Source organism: Musca vetustissima, unplaced genomic scaffold (genome assembly GCF_032173495.1).
Source record: "Musca vetustissima isolate MV318-11 ecotype Yass unplaced genomic scaffold, APGP_CSIRO_Mvet_v1 utg75467, whole genome shotgun sequence".
NCBI lineage: Eukaryota > Metazoa > Arthropoda > Insecta > Diptera > Muscidae > Musca > Musca vetustissima.
Genome location: NW_026879565.1, coordinates 337 through 9,396, shown reverse-complemented (window position 1 = coordinate 9,396; position 9,060 = coordinate 337). Strand labels below are relative to the sequence as shown.

General features: G+C 33.5%; 1 non-coding gene across 1 annotated transcript; it reads right to left on the bottom strand.

The window, feature by feature from the left end:
• Positions 1 to 320: 320 nt before the first annotated feature.
• On the bottom strand, positions 321 to 392 carry Trnap-agg (transfer RNA proline (anticodon AGG)). Its single transcript has one exon. It is a non-coding gene; the product is annotated as a tRNA-Pro (tRNA).
• Between the last annotated feature and the right edge of the window lie 8,668 nt (positions 393 to 9,060).

Below are 9,060 nucleotides of genomic sequence, written 5' to 3'. Positions count from 1 at the left end.
ACAACAATATTATTATTATTTTTATTTACGTTGAAAGTATTAAAAAACATATATTTTTATTAAAATATCTACAAATATTTTATTTTATTTTGATTTGTAATTTTTCGTAACATGAATTTATAATTTTATTTATTTTCTTTTTGTTTCTTAACAATATATTTTTAATTTTATTTTTCTTAACAATATATATTTCACATTCAAAGTATTTTTCAAAATAATACTTATTTTTTATTAAAAAATTATGTTATTAAATTTTTCTTCATAAAGCAATATTTATTACAAAAAAAATTAAAAAAAAAATAAAAAAACATATTTCACTTGGGCTCGTCCGGGATTTGAACCCGGGACCTCCCGCACCCTAAGCGGAAATCATACCCCTAGACCAACGAGCCAGTTAACGGTTTGTTAACAAATTGAAGCTTTCACACACACACGCACACTCTCCCCAACAAGTAGTGCCAACACAAGAGATCAGTCAGTGAATGTACAAAAACTGATGCACACAACCACACACACATTTGTTGTTGCCAAGCATGAGCTAAAAATAGATTCGTATGAGAAAACTTCAATGATAACAACAACCCAGCGCACAACTAAATGTATACAAGACGTCGCAATGGTTACATTGTGCGAGATCACAGAGAAAGAAAACAGACATAGAGATATAAGAACGATGATATTCAGTAGGAAGATATTTAAACATGTTTTTTAATGGATCACTATTGGGAATGGATTTAAAAAAAATGGTTAAGGATCCTTACAAAGGCGCGAATTTTTTAAAATCATTTTTGGTGTGGATTTTTATACCCTTCAAAACACTGTGGTACATGGTATTATGTATGGCTTTGTGCATATGTTTGTAACAGGCATAAGGAATCGAGATAGACCCATGGTTCCTTTTGAGAATATGCATAGAATCACTTTCTGAGTCGATTTATGCATGTCCGTCCGTCTGTCCGTCTGTTGGTGTTAAATTGTAAACAAAGTACAGGTCGCATTTATGATCCGATTTGGTGAAATTCGGCACCGCTCATTTGTTTGGCCCAAGGACGAACCCTATTGAAATTGGGAAAAATCGGTTCAGATTTAGATATAGCTCCCATATATATTTTCGTCCGATTTAAGGTAAATGGATTTGCACGAAATTTGGCACAGCGTAATGAATTAGGTCTAAAATGGTGTGTGCAAAGTTTCGTGAAAATCGGTTCAGATTTATAGTCCCATATATAGTTTCGTCCGATTTAAGGTAAATTGTGTACCAAAGTCCCTATATATCATTCGATTTGCACGAAAGGTGGCACAGGGTACTGACTTAAGTCTAGAATAATGTGTGCAAAGTTTCGTCAAAATCGGTGCCGATTTAGATATAGCTCCCATATATATTTTCGTCCGATTTAAGGTAAATGGTGCACCAACGTCCTAAATATTTTTCGATTTGCACGAAATTTGCCACAGCGTACTGCATAAAGCCTCAAATGATATGTGCTAAGTTTTGTAAAAATCAGTTCAGATTTAGACATAGCTCCCATATATATTGTCGTCCGATTTAACACAAATGTTGCACCAAAGACTCTATATATCTTCCGATTTGCACGAAATTTGGCAAAGCGTAATAAATTAGGTTTATAATGATGTGTGTTAAGTTTCCTGAAAATCGGTTCAGATTTAGGTATAGCTCCCATATATATTTTCGTCCGATTTAATGTAAATGGTGTGCGAAAGTCCCTATATATCTTTCGATTTGCACGAAATTTGGCACAGCGTACTGAGTAAAGCCTAGAATGTTGTGTTCGTGAAAATCGGTTCAAATTTAGATATAGCTCCCATATATAGTTTCGTCCGATTTTATGTAAATGATGCACCAACTCCTAATATTTGTCCGATTGTGACAAAATTTTGCACAGCGCACTGAATCAGGTCCATATTTATGTATGCGAAGTTTTGTAAAAATCGGTTCAGATTTAGACATAGCTCCCATATATATTTTCGTCCGATTTAAGGTAAATGGTGCACCAACGTCCTAAATATCTTTCGATTTGCACGAAATTTGGCACAGCGTACTGAATAAAGCCTAGAATGGTGTGTGCTAAGTTTCGTGAAAATTGGTTCCGATTTAGATATAGCTCCCATATATATTTTCGTCCGATTTAATGTAAATGGTGCACCAAAGTCCCTAAATATCTTTCGATTTGCACGAAATTTGGCACAGCGTACTGAATTAAGCCTCAAATGATATGTGCTAAGTTTTGTAAAAATCAGTTCAGATTTAGACATAGCTCCCATATATATTGTCGTCCGATTTAACACAAATGTTGCACCAAAGACTATATATATCTTCCGATTTGCACGAAATTTGGCAAAGCGTAATAAATTAGGTCTATAATGATGTGTGTTAAGTTTCCTGAAAATCGGTTCAGATTTAGGTATAGCTCCCATATATATTTTCGTCCGATTTAATGTAAATGGTGCACGAAAGTCCCTATATATCTTTCGATTTGCACGAAATTTGGCACAGCGTACTGAATAAAGCCTAGAATGGTGTGTTCTAAGTTTCGTGAAAATTGGTTCCGATTTAGATATAGCTCCCATATATATTTTCGTCCGACTTACGGTAAATGGTCCACCAAAGTCCCTAAATATCTTTCGATTTGCACGAAATTTGGCACAGCGTACTAAATTAAGCCTTAAATGATGTGTGCTAAGTTTTGTAAAAATCGGTTCAGATTTAGACATAGCTCCCATATATATTTCGTCCGATTTATGGTAAATGATGTACCACAGTCCTTTAATATTTTTCGGTTTGCACGAAATTTGGCACAGCGTAATGAATTAGGTATAGAATGTTAAGTTTCCTGAAATCGGTTCAGATTATAGATATATCTGACCAAATGAAAAATTTAGAATCGGTGTCAGAATGGCATGATTATGGATTCAATTTCATTTTAGTGTTCCTTTAAAAATGCGACGTCTGTTAGGATTCATCTGTTGAATATGAATCCTAACAGACGTCACATGTCTAGATCGTCATATCTCGACTAGCTGAGTCGATCTAGACATGTGTGTCCGTCCGTCTGTCTATTATAACTTGTAAACACGATACAGGTCACAGTTATGTACCAATCTTCACGAAACTTTGCGGGTAGGATGCGTTCTGTCCAATAAACCCCACCAATGGTTTTTTGTAAATATCGGTTAATATTTAGGGGATTAATTTTTGTCGGTTTTTCTGGTCGCTCCAGAGGCCGCAATTATGGCCCAAACATCTCGAATTTTTACATGGAGAAGGGGATCGGACCAATGAACAAGCATACTTGTTTTGATAAAGATCGGTCAATGTTTAGCGGGTCAAATGGACCCTGACTTTTGTGTGAACAAATACAAAATTTGTATTCTAATGCGTATATATTTACTCCTGAAGGACATAGACCCGAGAAGTTAATAGTATATCCAAGAGGAGTGGTAGACCTTTAAATTGATACCAATTATATTGTCGTTGGTACTCGGATGCTGGAGTTACACTAAAATATTTACAGGTGCTTACGTATTCATATATTATTCAGTAGCCTACTATCACACTGGTGGGCGGAAATATTGCGCTGATCGCTTTGAAATGTTCCATGAGGTTCCAGTTATGGTCAAGGACAACGCCTAAAATGTTAGGTGATGATCAGATAATGATTTTCTGATGAAATGGACCGAAAACTTAATTATTTGTACTTTTCAAGTCGAAAGCCGAACATCAGAACACAACCCACGGTGAAGGGAATTTGAACAAGTAATTAGAGGGTCTGCACTGATTATTAGTAACATTTGTTGACCTCTAGCCAGCCAAAAGTGTGCAAATATCGTGAAATATTGCCCAATCTCAGAATATAGATTTTCATGGAAGTTGTGTAGGGTATCGTATGGTCGCCCCCGTCCGATTATACCGCTCACTGGTTTTTTAATATGTTTGTAAGGCTAAGGTAGTAGTGGATTTTTTCAAAATATTTTTTGCAAGGCTAACATTTGAAAGCGTGGATTTTGGCAGACACATACCGAACTCTTTCAGTTGTTTGAAGATACCAACTGCATTCTCCAACCGAATTTAGAAAATCTTTAATACAAGTCCACGTTTTGGAATATTGTCGTAGAAATAAATCCAATCCAATGTCCATTTGCAATTCTAAGGGTATTAAATTTTGCATTATCGTTATCGCTTTTTAACTATTTGACACTTCGAGGCACGTTTCTATGGTGTGATTAAGTCCCTCACAAAAAAACAGATGCCAAATCCGCTTGATAAAAATTATGCATTTATAAATCCATATTAATATTTAATCGAATAATGTCACCGCGATTTTGAAGTAGTTGCCTGAGATTTAATTGTTAAGAATTATGACCAAACGATAATCCATGCGAAAATTGTTCTTTTACCAAGAATTTCGAATAAATCGCAATTCGTCGGTGGTTTTGTGTTTTATGTCGCTGTCACCTTCATCACTCACTCACTCGTAAATAAAAAGTATTTTGCTATTATTATTATTTGTGATTGAGTTGATACACCGCGCGCTAGAATATTATTTATTAGCCATTTAATCAACAAATACGACGTGAAATGAATGAATTGTTGTTGGTGTTGTCGTGGTCGTTTTATTCTGGCACTGTGTCATTGCCGGTGTGTGTTGACACTGTTCGGCTGGCTGGCAGCTCTTTGACTTGGGCTTTGACTAGAAATCGCATCATAAATATTATGGCAAATGAATGGCTTATTATTATCATATCGCTTTCTGACTCTTTACGTATGAGTTATGGCCCAAAAGGGGCCAGCAAAAAAAAGTTCGCTTGCTTGCTGGTAGGTTGGTTGGTAGTTAGCGGGATACTTATATGCGGCATGTTCTATTGAAGAACGAACACAAGGGAGCTTTTCGTGTAAGTTTTTTTGTTTGTATATTTATTACCCAGTTTTATTTTCTCTGTGTGTTATTTTATTTAGTTTTTATTTATTTGTTTATTGAATTGCAAAAACAACAACAATAATAATACATTGTTTACCTATAACAATATGGATTTATTTATTTTTCTATTTTTTTGTTACAAAGCTGATTGTAAATTAATCGAAATGATTTAAAGCCTTTCATGAGTAGTAATCGTAATTCATGTTACAAATCAAAGTCAAATATCGGCATCGAAAACGATGCTCAAGTCTAATGACGGCCAATCATTGCCATAAATTATGTTGCTTTGTTGGGGTTTTTTTACGTGCTCACGTATTTAATCAATGAAGTGATCAAAGGCGGTAGGTAGTACTCTAAGATGAAAGGTGATTCAAATGAAAAGCCCCATAATCGTGATAAGGTCTAAAGTTTTTTTTTAATATTTATGGGCGAACAATGTATGCCGACAATAGGTGCACCTATCACAGATATGTCTATCATATATTTTGGTAAATAAATAAAAAATAGTTGGCCTAAATTCTTGATATTGGTAAGAACTTTTGACAACATCCAAAGTAATTCGAATAAACATTTTTAAAAAAATCCACGCCTTTGTAAGGTAGCCAAAAATCTGTTTAAAATATCCACGGCTTTGTAAGGTAATATGTTCAAATATTGTAAGTTAATATGTTCAAAAAATCCACGCCTTAGTATTTCACCTTACCTTTGTAAGGTAGCCAAAAATATGTTTAAACCAGTAAGGAAAATTCGGACGGGCCGACTATATGATACCCTTCACAACTATGGGTACATGCAAGACATGTTAATATCTAAAATATCCTGTAGATAGAACAGACATAGAGTATTTGAAGGACCATTGAGATGAAATCGGACATTTGAAGCAATTGAAAAAAACCCCATACACACATTATTCTGAAATCAATAAAAAATTGCATGTCAAACGGACACATGGACCTAATTTAGTAACCGTTGCACACACCATTTGTTTTTTGTAATCACTATATTCAATTTAATGCCCTCTGTCAAATTTCGTGTAACCACCATATCAAAATCTGAACCGACCCATATCAAAAACTGAACCGATTTGAACAAACCTTATCACGCATATATTTTTCTCTCAATTGCATTCGCTATGCAAAATTTTACTCAATCAGACAAGTTTGGGATATATAGGAGCTATATCAAAATCTGAACCGATTTTAAAAAAACTTCGCAGACATCAGTCTGGATCTAATGCAATACTCTGTGCAAAATTTTGGGATTTTGGTGTATTATTCACAAAACATCGGACGAAACTATATATAAGAGCTATATTAAAATCTGAACCGATTAAAAAAAAACTTCGCAGACTGTGCAGAATTTTGACCCAATCAGACAAGTATTGGAATTTTGGTGTATCATTCACAAAACATCGGACGAAACTATATTTAGGAGCTATATCTAAATCTGAACCGATTCTAAGAAAACTTCGCAGACATCACTCTGCACCTAATCATTATTCTGTGCAAAATTTTGTCCCAATCGGACAAATATTGGGAGTTTGGTGCATCATATACCTAAAATCGGACGAAAATATATATGGGATCTATATCTAAATCTGAACCGATTTCAACAAAACTTCGGAGACATCAGTCTGGACCTAATTCAGTACTCAGTTCAAAATTTTGTGCAAATCGGACAAATATTGGGAGATTGGTGCATCATTCACATAAAATCGGGCGAAATTATATATGGGAGCTATATCTAAACCTGAAACGATTTTAACAAAACTTCCAATACATCAGTTTGGACCTAAATCAGTACTCTGTGCAAAATTTTGTTCCAATTTATAAAATCCACGCCTATTGGTCTTAAGAAATTTCTTTATAAAATCCACGCCTATTGGTCTTAAGAAATTTCTTTATAAAATCCACGCCTATTGGTCTTAAGAAATTTCTTTATAAAATCCATGCCTATTGGTCTTAAGAAATTTCTTTATAAAATCCACGCCTATTGGTCTTAAGAAATTTCTTTATAAAATCCACGCCTATTGGTCTTAAGAAATTTCTTTATAAAATCCACGCCTATTGGTCTTAAGAAATTTCTTTATAAAATCCACGCCTATTGGTCTTAAGAAATTTCTTTATAAAATCCACGCCTATTGGTCTTAAGAAATTTCTTTATAAAATCCACGCCTATTGGTCTTAAGAAATTTCTTTATAAAATCCACGCCTATTGGTCTTAAGAAATTTCTTTATAAAATCCACGCCTATTGGTCTTAAGAAATTTCTTTATAAAATCCACGCCTATTGGTCTTAAGAAATTTCTTTATAAAATCCACGCCTATTGGTCTTAAGAAATTTCTTTATAAAATCCACGCCTATTGGTCTTAAGAAATTTCTTTATAAAATCCACGCCTATTGGTCTTAAGAAATTTCTTTATAAAATCCACGCCTATTGGTCTTAAGAAATTTCTTTATAAAATCCACGCCTATTGGTCTTAAGAAATTTCTTTATAAAATCCACGCCTATTGGTCTTAAGAAATTTCTTTATAAAATCCACGCCTATTGGTCTTAAGAAATTTCTTTATAAAATCCACGCCTATTGGTCTTAAGAAATTTCTTTATAAAATCCACGCCTATTGGTCTTAAGAAATTTCTTTATAAAATCCACGCCTATTGGTCTTAAGAAATTTCTTTATAAAATCCACGCCTATTGGTCTTAAGAAATTTCTTTATAAAATCCACGCCTATTGGTCTTAAGAAATTTCTTTATAAAATCCACGCCTATTGGTCTTAAGAAATTTCTTTATAAAATCCACGCCTATTGGTCTTAAGAAATTTCTTTATAAAATCCACGCCTATTGGTCTTAAGAAATTTCTTTATAAAATCCACGCCTATTGGTCTTAAGAAATTTCTTTATAAAATCCACGCCTATTGGTCTTAAGAAATTTCTTTATAAAATCCACGCCTATTGGTCTTAAGAAATTTCTTTATAAAATCCACGCCTATTGGTCTTAAGAAATTTCTTTATAAAATCCACGCCTATTGGTCTTAAGAAATTTCTTTATAAAATCCACGCCTATTGGTCTTAAGAAATTTCTTTATAAAATCCACGCCTATTGGTCTTAAGAAATTTCTTTATAAAATCCACGCCTATTGGTCTTAAGAAATTTCTTTATAAAATCCACGCCTATTGGTCTTAAGAAATTTCTTTATAAAATCCACGCCTATTGGTCTTAAGAAATTTCTTTATAAAATCCACGCCTATTGGTCTTAAGAAATTTCTTTATAAAATCCACGCCTATTGGTCTTAAGAAATTTCTTTATAAAATCCACGCCTATTGGTCTTAAGAAATTTCTTTATAAAATCCACGCCTATTGGTCTTAAGAAATTTCTTTATAAAATCCACGCCTATTGGTCTTAAGAAATTTCTTTATAAAATCCACGCCTATTGGTCTTAAGAAATTTCTTTATAAAATCCACGCCTATTGGTCTTAAGAAATTTCTTTATAAAATCCACGCCTATTGGTCTTAAGAAATTTCTTTATAAAATCCACGCCTATTGGTCTTAAGAAATTTCTTTATAAAATCCACGCCTATTGGTCTTAAGAAATTTCTTTATAAAATCCACGCCTATTGGTCTTAAGAAATTTCTTTATAAAATCCACGCCTATTGGTCTTAAGAAATTTCTTTATAAAATCCACGCCTATTGGTCTTAAGAAATTTCTTTATAAAATCCACGCCTATTGGTCTTAAGAAATTTCTTTATAAAATCCACGCCTATTGGTCTTAAGAAATTTCTTTATAAAATCCACGCCTATTGGTCTTAAGAAATTTCTTTATAAAATCCACGCCTATTGGTCTTAAGAAATTTCTTTATAAAATCCACGCGTCTATTGGTCTTAAGATAAAATCCACGCCTGTCTTAAATTTCTTTATCTTAAGAAATTTCTTTATAAAATCCACGCCTATTGGTCTTAAGAGATTTCTTTATAAAATCCACGCCTATTGGTCTTAAGAAATTTCTTTATAAAATCGGACGAAAATATAAAATCTGAACCTATTTTAACAAAACTTCGCAAACATCAGTCTGGACCTAATCCAGAACTCTGTGCAAAATTTTGTGCCAATCGGACAA